Here is a 23,027-nt window from a genome sequence, read left to right as displayed (position 1 = left end):
TGTAAAAGCGCTGCAGTACATTGCGTGCTACGCTGGAGGAAGCCTGAGGCAGGTATTCCTTTACAGGCGCTATCTGTGCTAACTGCTTGAGCTATGACATTTATTCGAGAGAGTGAGCATAGTTTTTACCGTGTACCGCCAGCGCAAGCCAATTAATTAGCAATTAGTAATTGCTCCCTCATTACAAGAGTTTTTCTGCGCACGACTCCCTGCGCAGAACCATCTACACAGGCACTCTTAGTCTTTGGCTATAGTGGCATACGACAGCGGTATGCAGAGAAGCTATGCTAGAACTATCGATATCAATTATAACTGACTATTTGTTGAATTCCATTTAATCAATGATTCTGGTCGAATTAGACTTATTTGTACCGGTGTGCACACAGGCACATACAAAAGAATGCGGACAAACGCGGCGTACAAAAGAAAACGCGGACAACAAAAATGCGTCCAGGCAGCAGTTAAATGTGTACAGTCTTTGTCAAAAGTATACAGCCCAAGGGGTGTGCTTCTGAGCCCTGTAGTGCGGCACCTCCTTGCATACTCAAGGACCCTAATCTCACGAAGGCGGGAGGAACTTAAGTCCTCAAGCCTCCCAAGCGTAGGTCTGTCGAATGCGTTTAAGAACCCCGCTACAAGGCTTGGAAACAAACCCCTTGGGTTGCATGTTTCTGACAAAGACTAGATGCATGTTTTAAAAACTACACAATTATAAGCTTTGCAGAAGAAAAAAAAATGGACGCGTGGCAATAGAGAAGGAACAATTACTCGTTACCACTTCCCGCGTTAACTCTCCGGTGGTTCGCACGAATGGGCAGCTTTTGCGCACTTAGCTGTTTTTGTGTGTGATAAATGGAAGATAGGGCAGAATGGCTGGCGCCATCCGTCAGGCCCGGAGACGCGCACGCAACGCACATTGAGAGATGGCGGACGCCGATAGGACGCTCGTCAACGACGACACCGCGGGCCCGCTTATGAGCGCAACCAAGTATGCGCCTGCCTCCGCTAGAGGGAGCATCCCTGCAGCAGTCTGCTGGTTCTATCCAGTGCCCGCACAAATGGAGCGGCAGTGCAGTCCTTTGCACGCATATACTGCATACACCGTGGCATGCTTCCTTTAATCGCAGCAATGGTTAAAAAATCCTCCCGCCTCAACCGTTGGCTTACATATTACGGTAACTTTTGTCTCGTAAGTGAGTTCGACAACGGTGCTTGTCTGAATGGGGGTGCGTATTATGCAATGCCTAGAGTCGTATGCGCCGAGATCGAGGGAGCGAAGGGCTAGAGTCTGTGAATAAGTTCATCCAGTGGCTCGACATGCGCAGTACTGCATACAATACGAGGAGTATTGTATGGAAACTAAGCGATGTGCTAATATGTCTAAAACACGTAACACGCCTGTAGTTGAAGGCGTATAGAGATGGAGGTGGAGACTTGAGATCTCGAAAGGTGAAGCAAGGTCGAGGCCAGACGGTGAACGTGTTGCGCTATACAACACTCTATACTGACGCTACGACGCCGTTTAGCTCAGAGAAAATCTTCAAGAGGTCGCTACCTAGTAGTAGCAAGTGGTTTATGAAAATAATAATAAAAAAATGTCGCCACCGTCTGGAAGACGTTGAAGTAACGAGCGTTAGCTGCCGCCATCTTGGATTAATGAATGATGTCATCAATTAATTGCCATTATTGGCCGACATCTTGGCTTTATAAGTGACGCCACCAATCAATCATCATTTAGATATATCAGTGGCATCACCAATCAATCACCATTTAGATATATCAGCGACGTCACCAATCAATCACCTTGTTGGGTTGCTATATCAATTTACTATGGGGGCCGCCATCTTGAATTCCTCGGACTTGGAACATTTTACGCCGAAGGGAGGTGGTAGCAGACCCCAAGCAATCGAGAAACGTGATGAATAAGAGCTAATGCTCTTAAAAGGGAGGAAAAGCTTTTGCTAGCCCCGGCATCTGCCATAGATACTGAAGCACCTGAGCTGGGGCAGCGGAAACAAAGGATAGCAGGCAGAACGGAGAAATGAAATGAAAAAGGTGAGGAGACAGGAAGAGAGGATAAGGGGGAGAGGTAGCATGCGCAAAAACTAATTACACAATAATAAATATGTACAGGTCGCCCCCTTTCTATGCCGCTTTCTCTCTCTGCCGCGTTCCCTTCTCTTCGGCGTAGCACGCATCTGGTCAGCACGCCGATACACACCTAATCTAATCTAATATAATCTAATCAAACACTAATCTGATTGAGACCCTCGTTCAATCATTGCAGTCCGCTGCACCACCATGACACCTTTTTTTTTTCAGGCAGAGCTGTTCTGCATTCCTTTTCTTTTTTTTTCTGCTCGTCACTCGCCCCTGGGGCGGGTGCAGCAGCGTTCCGCTTGGCCGCTCACCTGACGCGATTTGTCATTCGCGGCGGCCGGGTTTCGGCATTAACGACGCGCCCTCGGGCGACGCGCGGCAGAAGGTGGTCGTGGGGAGGGGGGGGGGGGGGGCACGGTTTATGGCGGACACCCACAAAGCCATTCATGCTCTCCGGACAGGCCAAGCGTGACGCCTTAGGTGGCCGCGACGCGGCGCCACATTAGGGTGATAGCTGCTGCTGCTGCTGCTGCTGGGGACTCCCCGTGTGGAAAGAACGGCGTCGCAGAACGGTGTCGTCGTAGTACGCCGTACTCTATAACTCCTGCGAGCACCTAGGTGACCGACGGGAGTGTTGTGCAGGCCGGCCTAGAATGGTTTATGGTTTATGGGGGTTTAACGTCCCAAAGCGACTCAGGCTATGAGAGATGCCGCAGTGAAGGGCTCCGGAAATTTCGACCACCTGGGGTTCTTTAACGTGCACTGACATCGCACAGTACACGGGCCTCTAGAATTTCTGCCTCCATCGAAATTCAACCGCCGCGGCCGGGATCGAGCCCGCGTCTTTCGGGTAAGCAGCCAAGCGCCATAATCACAGAGCCACCGCGGCGGCTGTCGTTAAAAGGATAGTGATCTATACACGATCTAATCGATTCTATACACGGCTCTTTCCGGGTGCACTGATGTTTATCCGGCAGCAAAAAAGGACGCATTTATTGCAGAGAAAATTGCATTTAAATATTTTTTCCCGTCAGTCGATAAAAAATCTTGACGTCTACACCGAAAAGGACTCCGTGATCGCCGTATTGAAGTGAATGGCGTTGTAGCCTAGACTTTGGGATTCGTGAGCAAAAAAATAATGTGTCGAAGCACCGCAGTTAGCTTGTGAAATGGGCAGGTGGTGGCGACATCTGTATTTCAGTTTTTTGGCCTTTAATTTCATAGCTTATAACAGCTCCACTTTAAATGAAAGTACACTATAAACGGAATGGAGTAAAAAAGGGAGTGAGCTGTGCTCTAGCACACTCTCTTGTATAAATGGAGTGCGCTAGAGGACAGCTTACTACATTACTCACATATAGGCTTATTCCTGCTTAGAGTTTACCGTCTTTTTAGTTAGAATGCAGTAATCGATCGAACAGGCCAGCTTCAACTTGTCCCGAGTAGCCCTTTAACTGTCTTGAAAATAAAATTGAAAATTGGTGGTTGGGGAAAGGAAGTGGTGCAGTATCTGTCTCACATATCGGCGGACACCCGAACCGCGCCGTAAGGGAAGGGACAAAGGAGGGACTGATAGAAGAAATGAAGAAAGAGGTGCCGCAGTGGAGGGCTCCAGAATAATTTCGACCACCTGGGGATCTTTAACGTGCACTGACGTCGCACAGCACACGGGCGCCTTTGCGTTTCGCCTCCAACGAAACGCAGCCGCCGCGGTCGGGATCCAACCCGGGTACTCCGGATCAGTAGCACAGCGCCCTATAGCCACTGAGCCACCGCGGCGGGTAACTGCCTTCATTGCGCGGCCATGTGATCACGGTATATTGGAAGTGGGCGCTCCAATAAATAAAGTAGTAGAGTGGGGATGGGAAAGAGAGAGAGGGGGCTGCCACCGTTGTCGCTTCTTTGACCCGTGAGGTAGAGAAGACTGGGAGATTTGGCGTCGTGCCCAAGTTCACGAGTCTCGGATTTTCCTTGACGTTGAACTCAGTTAATGCAGCGATCGTGCAACGCCGTCTCCCAAAAACCTGCTCCGACATTCGATGCAACCACAATAAAAAGCACATTGAACACGCCCAAGGAATTTCTCCGACGCGTGATGAGTTGCGCAAGTAACTTCGATGTCAGGAGAATCAGATTCGAGTACTAGGATGCGCGACTATTCGAAATTTCCGAATAGCGAATCGAATATGCCCCGCCGCTGTGGCTCAGTGGTTAGGGCGCTCGACTACTGATCCGGAGTTCCCGGGCTCGAACCAGACCGCGGCGGCTGCGTTTTTATGGAGGAAAAACGCTAAGGCGCCCGTGTGCTGTGCGATGTCACTGCACGTTAAAGATCCCCAGGTGGTCGAAATTATTCCGGAGCCCTCCACTACGGCACCTCCTTCTTCCTTTCTTCTTTCACTCCCTTCCTTATCCCTTCCCTTAGGCGCGGTTCAGGTGTCCAACGATATATGAGACAGATACTGCGCCATTTCCTTTCCCCAAAAACCAATTAAAAAAAATCGAATATCTTTTTATTCGAGTCTTCGAACTAATTGAATGGCGCCTGTCCAAGATTATCTGAAACGAATCGAATGTATTATCAGGCTTTCGAATTCTTATCGAATAAAAGACTGGAAGCGAATAAATTGCATGAAATGGCACGAAGGCATGAAGTTGAATGGCAAGGCTCGCCGGGGTTTTCTTCGACGACAGTTTCAAAAACAGGGCCAGGTCCCATGCAGATTTCGGCGCCGCGACATAATCCGTTCGAGTCGCGGCGTTCATAATAGTCACACTTAGTATCTACGTTCGGTCTACGCGACAGGGCTCAAGCTCTATCTCGGAAGCCATATAAGTCATACGCAGTTGTCACCCTTTTCATCCGCTGAGATGTGGCACTAGATTATTCACCGTCGTCATAAGTAGCAAAAGGTGAGTTGTGATTTGTGAGGGTTTAACGTCCCAAAACGACTCAGGCTATGAGGAACGCTGTAGTGGAAGGCACCGGAAATTTCGACCACCTAGGGTTCTTTAACGTGCAGTGACAACACACAGTACACGGGCCTCTAGAATAAGTAGCAAAAGGTAATTTTCCTATTTGTATGGCATAAAAACGCAGCCTCCGCGGTCGGGTTCGAACCCGGGAACTCGGCTACTGATCCGGAGTTCCCGGGTTCGAACCAGACCGCGGAGGCTGCGTTTTTAGGGAGGCAAAACGCTAAGGCGCCCGTCTGCAGTTCGATGTCAGTGCACGTTAAAGATCCCCAGGTGGTCGAAATTATTCCGGAGCCCTCCACTACGGCACCTCTCTCTCCCTTTCTTCTGTCACTTCCTCCTTTATCCCTTCCCTTACGGCGCGGTTCACGTGTCCAAAGATATGAGACAGAGATGCGCCATTTCCTTACCCCAAAAACCAATTATATATTATATACAATTATATGACATGACGGCCATAGAGTTGTATAATGACTTCGCGTTGAATACCGCCACAGCTCTAAATCCTTAATTAAAGGGACCCTGAAATGATTTCGATGGGCATATTCTAGTGCAACAGATCTGTAGATGTGGTCTTTGTGGGTATTCGAGTCAAATTTGAAAGCTCTGCGTGGAATCTATAAACGATAATTATTTCTTAAATCGATGCTCGCAGTAGCTCGCAACCGATTAGGGCGACACACCTTCAGCGCGCGTCCCCTTCCCCGATGACGTCACTGGGCAGACGGGACGAGATTGAAAGCTGGCTCTTCTGACCACTGACGTCATCGGGGAAGGGGACGTGCGCTGAAGGTGTGTCGCCCTAATCGGTTGCGAACGACTGCGAGCATCGATTAAAAAATAATAATAAAAAATAAAGCTTTTAAATTTGACCCGAATACCCATAAAGACCACCTCAACAAACCTGTTGCACTAGAATATGCCCATCGAAATCATTTCAGGGTCCCTTTACGTTATACTATAGCACCGTACCGCAGTGCAGTCGCTATACAGCGCTTCTCAGTTTAGCGCGATTATTAGTTTTGAACGTATCTTCGCGCAAAGAAGCGAGTATTCTCAAAAGTATTCGATTCGTATTCAATTCTATCATTATCCGATTCGTATTCCATCAGGTTTTTAGCAACGCTAGTTGTGTTGTCATCATCATCATCATCAGCCTTACTACACCCACTGCAGGGCAAAGGCCTCTCCCAAGTCTCTCCAATTAACCCTATCCTTTGCCAGCTGCATCCACCCTTTGCCAGCAAACTTCTTAATCTCATCCGCCCACCTAACCTTCTGCCGCCCCCTGGTACGCTTGCCTACTCTTGGAATCCACTCCGTTACCCTTAAGGACCAGCGGTTATCTTGCCTTCGCATTACATGCCCTGCCCAAGCCCATTTCTTTCTCTTGATTTCGACTAGGATGTCATTAACCCGTGTTTGTTCCCTCGCCCACTCTGCCCGCTTCCGATCTCTTAACGTTACACCTATCATTTTTCTTTCCATGGCTCGCTGCGTTGCCCATAACTTAAGCTGAACTCTTTTCGTTAGCCTCCACGTTTCTGCCCCGTAGGTGAGTACCGGTAAGATTATGCTGTTGTACACTTTCCTCTTGAGGGAAATTGGTAAACTACTGTGTTGTATTAGGCAGCAAAGTTGCCCAGCCGCCGCGGTGGCTCAGTGGTTATGCGTTCGGCTGCTGACCCGAAAGACGCGGGTTCGATCCAGGCCGCTGCGGCCTCATTTCGATGGGGGCGCAATTCTAGAGGCCGGTGTACTGGGCGATGTCAGTTCACGTTAAAGAACCCCAGATGGTCGAAATTTCCGGAGCCCTTCACTGCGGCGTCCCTGATAGCTTGAGTCGCCTTGGGACGTTAAACCCCCATAAACCATAACAAAGTTGCCCTATTCGTATTCCATTCGGTCTCGAAAAACTTACTATTCCCACACCTCTACTAATATGTCGTGCCATTCTGGACATAGTTTTAAAACGAATAAAAAATTGACTAGGAGCATAATGCGGAAATTTGCAAGCGAAAATAAAGAAAAGAAAACAGAATGTCGCACCCGGTCAACGACTTTGACGGAGCATACCCAGCAATTCCGGACAGAAGTATTTTTTAGCGGGAAATTGTTGCTGAACGCATTTTTTTTTTTCATATAATGTAAGATTCCACTATAGCAATCAACATATCCACAGATCATCCGACGACAGTCTTGCATATTTTTTTCTATTCACGTTCTTGCTATCGTCAAAAGCGTCCCCCATTGGTTTTCTATAGAAGTCTCTACAGTTCTATAGACCTCTAAAGTTCTACAGACCGATGGAAACACTTTAAAAGAAAAATTCTTCTGCATATCAGAATAATGGACCATTACCTTCAATATTTCCATAACAGTGTCTTACAATTTTCCAATTTTCAAAATTTTTTGCCCGACATAGCTGGACTTGTACGTATACATGGGTACACATTTACGTCTTACTTTAACTGGGCGCAGCCTTTTTACTCTGTATACTACGAGAAGCCTTTCCGATGTAATTGCAGGCTTGAAGTTATACTCGTAGAGCCGCCAAACGTTCTTCTTTTATGACGCAAAAGGAAATTTAGCAAAGCATATGACTCTGCCTGGATGGGCTGCAGGAAGCTATAGCGAGACACGTCAAGCATTCTTTCACCGTTTATCGATGCTAATGACTAGAACGCATCAACAGAGCATACAATGTGCCCCTATAGCGCTTGCCTCACGCTGACCACAGTTTTCTCGAAACGCCGCCATGTATAAGCTAGCGGTTTATATTAAAGGGGCATATATACTGCCGTTACCATCCTTCCACCACCTCCTGATATATGCCGCTGCTGTCATCACGCTTTCAACAATTTTCGCGGCCGCTTAGTAAAAATGACCACGTCTTCAGGGTTGCACGGTTTCCACGTATCGTGGAGTCGCGGAAAAGTGCTGAGCATGCAGCTCTGTGCCTTACGGTTACGAATGTGCCCTGTGAATCACAGTGGGGAAAAAAACGCAAAAAACAGACGAAAGCAGCCTCTTAACACTGCCACCTGCCCACAATTGGTATGCGCATTGCACGATCCACGACTCGCGTATCAGGAGCGGAGATCGCGGGAGCGACACACCATAGCCCGAGCTTCTCGCTCGCTTTGCACGGACAGCCAGCCGCCCCACCAGTGCACGGGGCCCGCTATCGCGACCCAAGAAAAGCAATGTTGGTCACTCGGCGCAAGCAGGCCCTGCAGTATATTCGTGGGACGGACAAAAAAACAGCCTGCAGTTCCCTCTCTCTGTCTGAGCTGCTCATACACAGGAGGACCACGTGACGTGCCTGCCTGAGCAGCACTAGCAGTATGGGACGGCCTCTGTATCAGTATTCGTAGCCGCGAGCCATTCTTTCCGAGCAGCCCATAAACGCACTTTTCCTGATGAATCTCTCCCATCCTTCTCTCGCTGTCCGAGTCCCTTTCGTCTCTGCACTAACGTACGTGCATGCCAAGGCTGTGGGACCGTTACACAATGGACCCTTCCTTCTCCCTTCTTTCTTTCTTTCTTTCTTTCTTTCTTTCTTTCTTTCTTTCTTTCTTTCTTTCTTTCTTTCTTTCTTTCTTTCTTTCTTTCTTTCTTTCTTTCTTTCTTTCTTTCTTTCTTTCTTTCTTTCCTGTTCCCTCTCTCCCTATCTTCTGTATTTTTTAAATTATTTCTTTCCGCACAACGTAGGCATGGCGAGCAGTGCGAAACGGACTCGGGACGACTGTTCAGCGACGTTCCGTACTCTGCCATATAGGAGTATATGGCTCGGGGCACAATTGACCGCGCAACACGGTTTCGGCAGCGCGCGCACCAGAGATTGTGGCTCCCCCCCCCCCCCCTCCCCTAATTTACACATTTTCCGGGACTGTAATTTCTGCGGCTTGGGATTTTTTTTTTTCTGCGAGGAATTTTCGACGAGAGCCGAGGAGCTCTCACGCTGCCGCCTGTACAGCTCCCGTCCGCGCTGATCTCTTACGTGGAGGTAACGTGGGAAAAAATTGTTTCGTCCTCGTTAAGGTCCGGTGTCGGGATTCTTCTTACAAGGTGCAGCACTGCCACAGACACAGCTTCATCGCAGCTTTCATTCGCTAGTCGACGAAACTTAGATTGTGAGAAAGGTAGCTCGCGGTGAAGCTCGGAACACTGGACAAGATGACGCGAAGCGTTGCACACAGTCGACAGCTAAAGTTTACGGGATGTGTGTGCTTAAGAAGAAATTCGCTGTACCGCCGCCTCGCTGCGTATCACCTGGTGCTCGAATGCTCCATACGCAGGAATTTTAGGCGACTGGATTGCATGAAGGAACGAAAATATTTTTTTTTCCTGTAAGGTTTTGCTGCCGACTGTACCCCAGGTTATCATCCGACAAGCCAAATCGCATTAGCCTGCACTAAAGAGAAATGAACAGAACTGCACTGAACAACGTAGATCTTAGAAATGCCCTCTTCAAAATGCTCTCACCCTCGCATCGGCGTCGGCGTGTGCACTCTATAAACAGAAAGAAGTAAGAAGGGAGTAGGCTGTCCTCTAGCGCACTCTCTTTTGTAAAAGGGAGTGCTCTAGATGCCAGTTTACTCCCTTTTTACTCCCGTACAGGCGCATTCATGGTTAAAGTGTGGCTCTGTGCACCGTCCTGGTGGTGCTTCCTGCTCGGGTCGATGCATGTATACACTCTAAGTAGGAGTACGCCTATATGAGAGTAAAAAAGGGAGTAAGCCATCCTCTACATTACTCCCTTTATATAAGAGAAAGTGCGCTAGAGGACAGTTTACTCCCTTTTTTACTCCTTTCTGTTTAGAGTGTACACACTAAACACGAATACGCCTATATGGGAGTATAAAGGAAGTAATCTCTCCTTAGCTCATTCCATTTTATAAAAGAGAGTGCGATAAAGGATAAATTACTCTCTTTTTACTCCTTTTTGTTTGGAGTGTACGAACTCCACGAGCTTCGTCCAGAGGAGGGAGACGGCCGCGTCGTCATGATACCGTGGAAAACAACAGGTCCCTATACGTAACCGGGAAGATGTGACTGCTTCCCGGTATAAAGTGCTAAGCATTCCTGGACAACTGCGCAATAAAATACTCAGTGCAGCTTAGAGCCTCGAAGGTCGTGCGTAAATTGAAAGGAGCGTGTCTGTGATGATGACTTACGCGAACGCTTTAGCCGCGAAAATTGTCCAGCAGTAATTGTCCAGGCTCTTTCTCTGCAATGCCTGCAAGGCATTCGCTGATTCCAGCGCGCTTCAAAGATATTACTACACCACCTCATTGCGCTGAAGGCCATCGCATTAGCCTTTTATCTAAGTTTTCTTTTTCAATTACATACAGTTAGTTTCCTTTGAAGCAGGTCAATTTATTTTTCAAGTCACCATGAGGAACATTTGGATCTTTGAATCATTGGCAGCTACAAGTGCTTATAGTTCTGCGCTTAGAAAGCATCTTTAATGGCTGCTGCTCCATTCACACACGCGCGCGATTTATGGCTCTCCACTATGTTCGACTATTGGACCAACAGTCGTTTCCTTTTAATGATTAATTTTTAAATCCAGAAAAACAAAGTGCGTGTGCGCGCACACGTGCATGGGCGTTGCGTTCTAAACTTGAAAAAAAAAACGAAAAAAACCGTTAGAGATCACTGCGGCACCCGCATGGGAGAAATCCGTAAGCACAGAAGCGTTTTTTTCGACCTAACTGGTACTCATTAATTACCTAATTTACCCACCTTAACCATTTTGTTACTGGTTTAAGTTTTTTGATGCTCTATTCCACGTTTACAGTGCAGACAAGTTCCCGTCCACGCCGTTCGGGTGTCCACAGAAGCGTTTTCTTTACTTAATTGGCTCTAATTAATTTGCTCATTAACCCACATCGACCGTTCTTGTTACTGGTTTAAGTTTTTTAATGCGTATTTGATGCTCTATTCCGCGTTTACAGTGCAGACAAGTTCCCGCCCACGCCGTTCGGGTGTCCACAGAAGCGTTTCTTTACTTAATTGGCTCAAATTAATTACCCCATTAACCCACATCAACCATTTTTGTTACCGGTATAAGTTTTCTAATGCGTATTTGATGCGCTATTCCGCGTTTAAAGTGCAGACAAGTTCCCGTCCACGCCGTTCGGGTGTCCACAGAAGCGTTTTTTTTACTTAATCGGCTCTAATTCATTACCATACTTAACCCAACTTTGACCATTTTGTCACTTGCACATCCTCTTTCGATGCTTTATCCGACGATATCATTCTTTTCCCGATATACCAATTAATTCCTCCGTTATAGCACCGAGGTTATCTAGTCCACGCCGAAACAGCCTCATATAGGCGTATATACAGTGCTTACGCATTAATAACAAACAGCCACATCACAGGCAGCCCCGGCGTCAACTATCGCTGAGGTGTACGCTTTCTCTAAACAGACTTGCTCAATTTGCAGACAAAGAGTCTAGGCGACAGTGTGGAGACGTCTCAGTGTACCGGGCCAAGCGGAGTGTGCCCCCTTGGTGGTCTACGCGAGGCGGGGGGAAGAAAGGAAGTGACGTGCTCACCGGAAGTAGGGGTGGTACCCCTGGTGGTGCGGCGGCGGCACGTGCAGGTCCATGGGCAGCGCGGCTGCCGCGTATCCGTCCACGAGGCCCGCGGCGTGCGTGTGCTGCGGGTGCTGCATGGTGATGGCACCCGACGACGCCTCGGCGGCTCCGATCACTGCGCAAAGGACAATGCACACGGGTTACCTACCGCGATGATGCTCCACGTGCGCAAAACAAAGCCGCCCTACAGGTTACTTCTAGTAGAATTAGAATTACAATTCATTTCCCATAAATTGCATAGGAAGGGGTGTGGAAAAAGCTGCACAGGGCAGCTTGAAATACCCACCACCTCTGGTTACACATGGAAGCATCGGCAAACAGGCATGTAGTGCTTGTGTGCAGCGACTTATCAAGAGTACAAACTAATTGGCAGAGTAGAACAGATTTTTTTAACTGCACACAGAAGGAAATACGACAGAAAATGCACTGAAATACATACTGAAACTCTGAACTGAAATTTTGTTGTGTGTGTGAAGCCTCGGCTTAGAGTAAAAGCATCAAACTAGTCATCCAGGGCAAATTATCCAACTGCTTTCACTGAATTATAGCATCACACGTCTAATCTGCCCGTAATATTTTTTTTACATATAATATACTTATAAGCTCACTTCCTCTAAAATAATTCATGAAAATCAGTCTAGCGGTTAGAGTGGCTTTCTTGTTTCGTTTATTATCATATCCGGTAAGTAAGCTTCTCCGGATTTTTAAAGGCTTAAATCTCCCAGTCAACAGGACATTACTTAGTTATCACGTTGCGACAACGTTGCTCACTTTCCCTGCAAGGCGCGGCATGTGTTGTGACTTCCCTAAGCACTGGCGAATGTTGAAACAAGTACTCCGGCTGTTATGCGCATCGCTGTGCTGGCTCTCCTCATTACTAACAAGGCGACCTTAACACCCTAAACACGAATACGCGTACATGGGAGTAGAAAGAGCGTAATCTCTCCTCAAACACACTCCCTCTTGTACACTCTTAATACAAATACACCTATATGGGAATAAAAACGGAGTAAACCTCTTTATAAAACACCCTTTTATAAAAGGGTGTGCGCTAGAGGGCAGTTTTACTCCCTTTTTACTCTTTTTGTTTAGAGTGTAGAAGGTGTCCGCTAGAGGAGAGCTTAGTCCTTTCTTACTCCTTTCTGTTGAGAGTGTAGGCCACTGCGTTTTGAATTTATGCAGGATGTTTCTAAAAATCTCCGACACTGATTTCAGCATCAGCGGCAACAAAAAATGGAAAGACAGAACCCCCGACCTGAGTAAACTATGTATACTTGGAATGTGTACAGGAAGAATTCGGAATTGAGCTTTGTGAAAGTAGTCGGAAGGCTCTCACTCAAAGTTGCTTGGCAATGAATGGCGAGGAGGCGTTAAGCACACTGACGAAATGCGCAACAGCATTTTTTGTAACAACCTGTGCAGTCAGAAAGGACCTGCACTAAGGTGTGCTTCTTTTGGTCGACCGAACATGTTCCGAAAAAAGTTGTCAGTCGAGGCCTCGGTTGAAACCATTATCACGAAGAGTGCGCAGCTCATAAGCAAGTGAAATGCAAGGGGAGAAAGCGCAGCACGGATTCATCGCTCGGGAACTCATGCTTGTGCAGCATGGTACGCAGCTTCAGTATTCTGCGTAACTGGCATAAAGTGCTTTCTAGAGTTCTTCGCATGCTTCATTTACAAGTTGGTGTTCATGGACGGAAAAAAATTATTTCCAAGAAATAGTCATTCGCAAATGGCACTACCTACTCTAAATCTCCTTCCCCGAAGCGCTTGAGGATCATCGGCCGAGCCACAAACTGCTGCAGAACTCTCGCTGACTGGAGGGGCTCCTAAGGAAGGGCAGATACGAATCTACGAGCTATACAGTATCTGTACACTTGACGTTCCATGCATGCCCGTAGTTACACCTAACGCAAAGTTCAAAGACGAACGCAGTCTACAAAGAATTTTAATCCGACTTCAGACCATGCAGGTGAGCGCCTCAAAATGAATCAAACTGCTGGACAGACATTAGCGTGACCTGAAACCGGCATCAATAAACAGCAGATCGGATTACTTAGCTATAATGAAATTTGGAGTACCAAACATCTGGTAGGTACTATTTCCGACCCCAAAACCTATTCATGTTCCGAGTTTGTTCGAGAATCCCTTGGACCGCCACGGTTACAGGTATTCAGTGTGGTATTTAAACAGTTCTTTGTCGAATCCATTACCGCTTTTTGCGGCGCTGCCACCATGACTTTTTTTTTTCGTACCTTTCTTGCAACATGCGGAGTTTGTTTTAAATAGCATTCATTCTCAGGCTCAAGTTTTTCGCGTGACTGAGTACGACTGTTTCAGTTTTTCCGTTGGCTTGTTTCTTCGTTGCTGTCGTTGTTTTCATCACTGCCTCTCGGCGCGAAGACCGGCGCTGACTCTGCTGATCACTTGCTCCCACTGTACATCAGCGTTTCACGTGTCATTGCCTGCGCTTTCCCGGGCATTTGTACAATCACGTGCCGTTGAGATGCCCCTTACAAAATTGGTCTATAGACTGTCCATAGACCTCCTATAGTCTCTATTGCCTTCCTATAAAAATTGTCTTTTGTCTATTCATAGTCTATAGACTGTTTAGAGAAAATGTCGACCTAAAGCGTATGGCCATAAATCTATAGATTGCATATAGACTGTCTATATGATTTGTATTGCCTATAAACTAGTCTACAGAATTTGTCTATAGACAATATAGACACACGTCAATGGACTGTTTAAATAAATTTTTGTAAGGGGCGGAACGGCCAGCACCCCCTTCCTTGTGCCAACATCTGATTTTATGCCGGTTATTAATTCGCATCGTCGATTCACATCCTAACATCATATGTCCATTATCTTTTCCCATATCCTACGTACCCGTTGCTCGATCGCTCCAGCTACGTTATAAAAACTTTACCTTAATCTCTGAAGAAAAAAAAACAGCTCCCTTATGTTTTCGACAGGGCTGATTTTTGTCTGAGTAACTCAGAAAACAACGCAAACGTAACAAAATAATGTTAATCTCAGTAATGAACAAAGATGCCACAGAAGTTGCCGCATCTTTCCAAGTGCAGAAGGCGAAATACGGAAATTTTGCATGGTGTAAACAGGTGAACTTAAAACGACGTGACAGAAACAGCAATACAAGAACAGTTTGTTTCTTTTTGTCACCAGTGCATAAAAAGGGTGGTCAGTATCTTGCGCTGAGAGAAGCAGCGACTGTCAGAAAGTCGTTGGAAATAAACAAGAAAAGCAAAACACGAGAGTGGGTAAGGGGGGGGGGGGGGGGGACAAGGAGACACCAGAAAGCACGCTTCTTCATGCTCGCTATTTTGGAACTCTAAAATCTCAAAAAGCGCGGTCCCTCCAAATGTCAAAATACAGATCTAATTTGAGAACGCATTGTGATACGACTTCTAGTTGTTCGGTTTAAAATACGTTAATTGATCTTTATGCAGCAACTGGACAAAAGACAGAGCTGCTTTTCGTCCATTCTTAAGTCCATCATCCGGGCAAACAGATAAACCTACAAGCTTTATCATAATCAAAGAAGGAAGAAGCAACCGAAAAGAGAGAGAGGTAGAATTAGAGGGAAAGGAGGAAGAAACCCCAAATGACCGCTGAAGAGGCCAGTTTCGCCCAAGCGACACGCCCATGCAACTCCAGACTGGGTTGAGACGGAGGTGAATTAAGGCGGAATGGAATCAAGCATGGGGAGGCACACATATGTAAGCAGACTAATAAAACGAACCCCGGGAGACGCACCGTCCATACAACAACCGCCATCCACTCGCGCATGATGGCTCGCTAAGTGAACGATTACGTATGACCACATTCACTTTGCACACTCAGCTAACTCAACCGCTCTCTGGATGCGGCCGAGCTTATCTGCGGGAACGTCGGACAGAACGTGGAGCGGCGCGGTGCGGCACGGAGCGCTATGGGAACAGCGGGCTGACACATAAACGCATAACCATCACCACCGGCAAACTCCATGGGAGGCAGAGCGAAACGTATAGTACGCTCCACTGTGTGAGCTGACGTGCGTTTATTGGTTGGAGAGAGAGAGACAGAGAATGAAGAAAAAGGCCTCGCCTAACCAAAGCACCGTGTACGCGCCCGGTTGGTTGTGTACGCGATGCTGTTGTGTACGACGGCGACGACTGTACACGACAACGACGCGTACGGCGCGTATTAGCCATTCCCGACACGTCTCTGCAGCATCGTGATTGCCGCGCGCGTTGGAAGGAGCGGCCCGAAGCGAGCACGCGCCCTGGGGCACGCCCTAATTGATTGACGACGCCGCGTCAAAACACACGAGCTGCTATTCCGACGTCTCCTCTCCATTGCGGCGCGACGGTGCGTGCGTGCGCGTGTGTGCGCGTGTGTGCGCGCTTATGCGGTAAGTTCAGTGGCCCCCGGAGCGGCGGCGTGAAAAAAAAAAGGGGGCGCTCCTTCCGTCCAGTCACATGGTCGTGCGCTTGGAGAGGGACAGCGTCGAATTACGACCGCAAATTGAATGCGGGATGGCCCGGGAAATGCGAGGCGAACGGCGTGCACCAACGCGCGCGCGAGAAAAATGCCGCCGCGGAGAGATGAGGATTCATTAAGGAAAGTGGCGAAGAGTAGAAACGTGCATCAAGAGCATGTTTCATTTTATTCGGTGAATTCAAATTAATAGAAGTTAACTAGGAAGTAACTGCAGCATGTTAGCTAATTAATTAATGAAGATTTACAGATACGCCTGAACAGAATATCCAGGCAGCCAGATAACCCAACCTCTAAGGAGGCGTATATGAGCCTTGACGTTAACAGAATTTATACAAAATAATTGCGTTGAATTAAATGACACACCCTGCATGTTCGAAGCAACAATGGAGACATAATAATTGGTTTTTTGGGGAAAGGAAATGGCGCAGTATCTGTCTCATATATCTTTGGACACCTGAACCGCGCCGTAAGGGAAGGGATAAAGGAGGGAGTGAAAGAAGAAAGGAAGAATAGGTGCCGTAGTGGAGGGCTCCGGAATAATTTCGACCACCTGGGGATCTTTAACGTGCACTGACATCGCACAGCACACGGGCGCCTTAGCGTTTTTCCTCCATAAAAACGCAACCGCCGCGGTCGGGTTCGAACCCGGGAACTCCGGATCAGTAGTCGAGCGCCCTAACCACTGAGCCACCGCGGCGGGGCAATGGAGACACGCAGAAGCTGAATTTAGTGCTGCGTCACTCCGCGCCCTGCCATTATAGTCTACGCATGGGAGTGCGGCGAAGCTCTTATATTGGGCCGGAGAACCCGGGTGTGCACCCGGGCTCGAACCCGGCCGTAGGCGAAACGCAAAAGGCGCTCGTGTGCTGTGCAATGTCAGTGCATGTTAAAGATCCCTAAGTGGTCGAAATTATCCGGAGACCTCCACTGCGGCACCTCTTTCTCTCTTTCTTCCTTCTCTCTCGCCTTCCACCATCCCCTCACGACGCGCGCGGTTGAGGTGTCCATTGAAAAGTGACAGTTGTTGCGCCTTTAGTTTCCTAAAAACCAATTTTTTCAACATTTTTTGTAAACAATGTCGTAGTCATGGAAAGGGCTGGTGGTATTCCTGGTTACCAACACCTTCTGTAAATATGATAGAAAATTTGCTTCCTACGCTGTCTACTCGCACTTATTCTCATCCATAGGTCACACTAGGGGAGTCAAGGACATTTCGAGAGACCTTTTCCAGCAAACGTGATTCGTTTCCTTCGAGGAGCAAGGCGTTAATCTAGCCATTAAAGAAGCTACACATTGTGGTTCTAATGTGGAACATTTGTTGCCCTTCCGGAGTTTCAAGTGTCATGTACATTGTATGGGATGCAAATATATTTCATTCATTCATTCATTCATTCATTCATTCATTCATTCATTCATTCATTTCATTCTTTAAGTCTAGGAATAGAACTGTACCACTTGGAGATTCCGGCATGAAAAAAAGAGGAAAACGCAGTGAAGGAACTGTTCGCAGCTCCTTTTGTCAGCTGCCCCAACCCGTGTTTGTCGCATTGGCTACCACGGACAATCATTGTTCCAGTTATAATCGCTGTTAAACGCTCTTAAGATGTGAGTAACAAAATATACACTCGTACAAAAAGTAAAAGTAAACAAAGCCTACATATATTTTAGCATGATTTAACATGAAATGGCGCCTAGATGTTTCGTCGTTCACTTTCTGCTTTCTACGGTACACTCTAAACACAAATACACCCACAGGGGAGTAAAAAGGGAGTAAATTGTCTTCTAGCGCACACCCTTTTATAAAAAGGTGCGCGCTAGAGGACAGTTTTTACTCCCTTTTTACACCCCTTTTTAGAGTGTAGGTAGCCTGCCCTTAGGTCGCTGTTCATCGGTTGCATTCGTCTACGGGACCTTGCTCACTTCAAAGATACCAGATGGGTACACTCATCCCGATAACTTTTTAAGGCATGGTTCGCCTATTTCGGGTGTATATATGAGCACCGTTAGCCTTTGAATGAATTAGAAAGCTCTACCTCAAGGGCCTCTGGGGTGAGCGTGGAACAGGGCTATGCATGAGGTGAAAAAGAGCTCATTGCACATTGCTTGTGAGAGATGAAAGAATTGCTTTTGTAAATAAACATGCATTTTTGCACTAATTGAAACCATGTATTACATCTAGTTAACAGAATTTCCGAATCTGTTCTGTTACACAGCTGCATAGCTTTAAAAACTTTCAACATTTTCAAACAATGTGTTCTTTGATATTTAAAGAAATGAAAACCTAAGTAAACTATTGCCTCAATCAATCATTAAGTTTGAAGATTCTCCACTTGGCCACAAATTTGATCCCCGTCATTGCGGAAGTTGCCTAATGAAATTATATTTGCACTCGATTCCTTGCATATATCGATATAAAAACTGTAATTTGGGACGAGCTCAGCTTTAGAACTGCGCCTGAAATATGAGTTCCTGAGGTATCTACATATATGTAGAGAACCATACGAAGTAAAAACGACAACAGCATATTACAAAGCAGGTTCGAGCTTTCAAAGGACTTACAATATATCTCTATCGGCACAGATGTTGAATATTGGGAAGTATAGTAAGCAAGTAGTATAGTATGCCTGTCCATTTGGCGCGGCCCCTGTGCCATCCTATTTTTGTCAGGAGCCAGCGCGATTTTGATTTGATTTAGGGGTTTAACGTCCCAAAGCGACTCAGGCCACGAGGGACGCCGTAGTGAAGGGCTCCGGAGATTTCGACCACCTAGGGTTCTTTAACGTGGACTGACATCGCGCAGTACACGGGCCTATAGAATTTCGCCTCCATGGAAATTCGACCGCCGCGGCCAGGGATCGAGCCTGCGTCTTCCGGATCAGCAGGCGAGTGCCATAACCACTGAGCCACCGCGGCGGCTAGGAGCCAGCGTGAAAAATGAATATGTTTCCCTTGTGATTAGTGGAATTTATAGGCGCTTGCGACAGCTGCACTTCCCAGGTGGTCGAAATTATTCCGGAGCCCTCCACTACGGCACCTCTTTCTTCTCTCAGACCCTCATTTGTCCCTTCCCTGTCGGCGCGGTTCGGGTGTCCGCCGATATGTGAGACAGATACTGCGCAATTTCCTTTCCCCCAAAACCAATTTTCCAATTTATTCGTGGACCCGCCACGGTGGCTCAGTGGCTAGGGCGCTCGGCTACTGATCCGGAGTTCCCGGGTTCGAACCCGACCGCGGCGACTGCGTTTTTATCGAGGAAAAACGCTAAGGCGCCCGTGTGTGCTGTGCGATGTCAGTGCACGTTAAAGATCCCCAGGTGGTCGAAATTATTCCGGAGCGCTCCACTACGGCACCTCTTTCTTCCTTTCTTCTTTCACTCCTTCTTTTATCCCTTCCCTTACGGCGCGGTTCAGGTGTCCAACGATATATGTGACAGATACTGCGCCATTTCCTTTCCCCCAAAACCAATTATTATTATTATTATTATTATTATTATTATTATTATTATTATTAATTTATTCGTGCAGGCACTCGCGTGTACACGGCATGCGATGAACAGCAAATAGGCGTGGCCACCTTTAGAGTGCGATGAGATATTAAGACGAATTGAATCAACAGTATTTTCCGCACCTCATTTTTTTTAGAAAAATACGCAGTAATATTGGTACATTTAATTCACCTACAACTATAAATAACACACTCTACTTATGTAATACCACGCGCTTCATTTATCGCGCGAAAAGGTATAATGTTAGCGCGCCAAAGCTACGCGACTGTTTGCAACAAACCCGCTGTGACTATTTCCAAAAGCACAGACACCTGATTTCGCGGCTGCGGGAACATTACTTATGCCCGAAAAAATTAAAGTTATGTCGAGATCGGACGTTGAAAACAGCCTTTGAAAACGAAACTGACAACCTACAGGATCAGTTTGCTCGTCAGAACTCGCCTACACTCTAAACAGAAGGGAGCAAGAAAGGGAGTAATCGGTGCCGTAGTGCACTCCCTTTTATGAAAGGGTGGGCGCTAGAAGGCAGCTTACTCCCTTTCTTACTCCCATGTAGGAGTAATCGTGTTTAGAGTGTACCATTTCGCATCGGCGGATATGTATATCTTCGTATATGGTTGAAAATGGCTGAAAAAAAAAAAACGAATAACATATTCTCAGACATCGATTTATTTTGCGAAACGTGACGTATAGCGCTGGCTATGCGTACGACGCCTTCAATTCTGTACTGTTGAAAGCTCATAAAATATAGCCCGCCTATCAGAAAACACGAAAACATTCCAGAATGAACTAACCATCGACCTGATTCTCCAAGCTACAACTCAGAAAAAAAGAATGCTAACGCTAAAAGGCCCTTTCCCATCGCTAGAGCAGAGAGAATTAAACCTCCATTCGCCGAGCACATATTTCAGCGCGTTTAACAAAACATTTCACATTAGTCTACGTGCGGCTGAAAACACTCCAAGATGCACAAAGCTTCGCTAGCGTGAAAAAGTAACGGTACTAGAAACACACATGAAAACAATAAAAGCGCTGTCATTGGCTGTTTCTAAGAGATCCTTTTTTTTTCTGGTCAGATGGAGTTTCAAGCATGTTGCCCCAACGAGCCCAAGGCAAAATTTTTCTCGAGCCAAAAATTCAGTTACCGCCGACAACACAGCGACAACAAACAAAACTACGCATAAGATTACCGCAGAGATACTTTTTGTCGTCCCTCAAGCACCACACGTAAGTGGTGCCGCCCTATAACATGCGCACTCCAACTCCCAAGCGGGCGGGGATCGAATACTCGCTAAATATTATACGTCAAGAAGCTGCGCGAGAAATATCGTCCGTATACAGACACCTGACTTCGAGTTATTAGAAATAGTTTTCCCTCTTTCTCTCTCAAGGCTGTTCGCACTTATCAGCGGTTTTGTATTTGGCGGAACGCGTAAGCCTCAGCCAATCGCGAGATGCGAACTACTTCGGGAATTCGACCCAAGAGTCTCTGGCGCAAGTAAAAGACGGGCGGTACCCGGTCTTAGAGGAGCGAAGTATATAGTGTGCGGCTGTCAGCTGCAGTTACAGAAATACGTGCACAGACTGTCTCGAACTGTATCCTAATATAAAAGATTACGGGCGATCTTAATTATCATTATGCAATGATAATGTTTTACCAGTAGGTCTTCTCCTAGCGTTTGATTGCGTCTCTTGTATTTCCTATCTCTCTTCAGATGTTCTTCATGAATACCGTTATCACTATTACATGATCGATTTTACAAAGCCATTTTTTTTATGGGGGTTTTTCCCGTGACAGCCACCTTCCAACCTCTCCCTACTCTCCCCTGCGAGTGGAGAGGGCGATTTCCCTCTCGCCGTCTTGCCACCTGACAACTGTGGCAGGTGCAAACTGTCAGGTGGCAAGCGTACATAACGCTACGCCACCTGACGCCGGACACTTTTTTTCACGATTGGGATTATAATTATAACACATTAAAATACATCTGTCCGATCGCATTGGCTCAGCATCTGCAATATGCAAGGCGCTCTGCTGTTGTACCTGAATGAATGTGAATCCGCCCAGTATATAGCTACTGGAGAAGATTTAGAGACCAACTGCGCAAGCTGCCGAAGCTGTAAACTGGCAGCACTTTACACCCGCAGCCTTCACCACGTAACCCACTAGAACAAGAAAGAACCGCGCCACCACCTCGAAAGGACCCCCACAAATCAAAATTTGCCACTCGATGAACAAACGTACGCGTGTTCACTTCCGAATCCTGCAGAATATTCCGAAAAGATTTCCAAACGTCGGGATCATTCGAAAAGCTCTTGCTGGGGTCGCCTTTCGCCCTTATAAGTTATATCTACGGAATGAAACATTTGTCGCACATGTTTAATTCCTCAATTCGGCCGCTTTGCCAAGTGTCATCTAGCTTTAAATGAACAGGAAGTAAACGGAAGCGTAGGGCCGAATCAATCAACAGCATGAAGGAATGTTTGCTGGGGTGTGCTGGAAACATTTCGGTTCGAGGAAAATCCCGAACCAGGCAGTACCTCTCTTTTATTTCTCAGCCGATAAGTTCGGTTTAGGGGAAACCGCACTTCCGTGTTAGATGTCTGGTTACGGTCGAGGCGAACGTCGGTTCCTTTACAAAACTACATCCGCTGATCGGACTTCCGCTAAAACTGCTGCTCAACGCATTTCCGGCGTCTCCACTTTTGGCTGCAGGTTAACTAATTTTTAATAATCTACTTTTTAACTAGTAGAGTTAGGCGCCTAGTTGTAATTAGAAATCTGTAGCCGGTCGTTAGTAATAGCCATATCAGCTTTTAGAATTTCGAAAACCCTATTATCCTCGGCGCTGTGGCTCGACAAAAGCTGGCTACATCGTGCCAAAATACATGCGCTTTCGAAAAGCATGCAGGCAAAGCTACCATTCCAGTGCACATAACTAGTCAGAAAAAGCCAAATTTTTAGAGCCATAGCGCCAAGGGTAATTCTAAAAAGCTGATATGGCTATTCCGGCTACAAATATCGGATTACAACTAGGCGCCTAACTCTACTAGTTAAGTAAATTATTTAAAATTAGTTAACCAGCTTACTATACTTAAGACGATCCACCGGTTTTCTAGTGTCCGCCAACAGTGGTAATACTATGCTGAAAAGCCACGTTTTTACTAAAAAAAAAACTCATTTTTGACAATTATTGAAAGTCTTTCTTGAAACATTTGGTATATAAGCCATGTGTCACAATATATAAATCAGTATGTATATAAAGCGATATGTCAGACCTTATTCTGACACTAGCTCTGGATCACTAAAAGCCATATTGTGTCCTCTGAAACGT

The 23,027-nt window shown here is 46.7% G+C and overlaps 1 long non-coding RNA gene across 1 annotated transcript in view; it reads right to left on the bottom strand.

Annotated features, from left to right (window-relative positions):
- The window catches only part of LOC144134480 (uncharacterized), a 151,460-nt gene that overhangs the window by 111,977 nt on the left and 16,456 nt on the right, over positions 1-23,027 (bottom strand). Inside the window, exon 2 of the long non-coding RNA XR_013315140.1 lies at positions 11,646-11,802. This is a non-coding gene — a long non-coding RNA (uncharacterized LOC144134480). The remainder of the gene's footprint in view (positions 1-11,645; positions 11,803-23,027) is intronic.

This window comes from Amblyomma americanum, chromosome 5, assembly GCF_052857255.1.
Source record: "Amblyomma americanum isolate KBUSLIRL-KWMA chromosome 5, ASM5285725v1, whole genome shotgun sequence".
Classification (NCBI taxonomy): Eukaryota; Metazoa; Arthropoda; class Arachnida; order Ixodida; family Ixodidae; genus Amblyomma; species Amblyomma americanum.
Note: the sequence above shows the minus strand (reverse complement) of the source record. Positions and strands in the feature narration are given on the sequence as shown.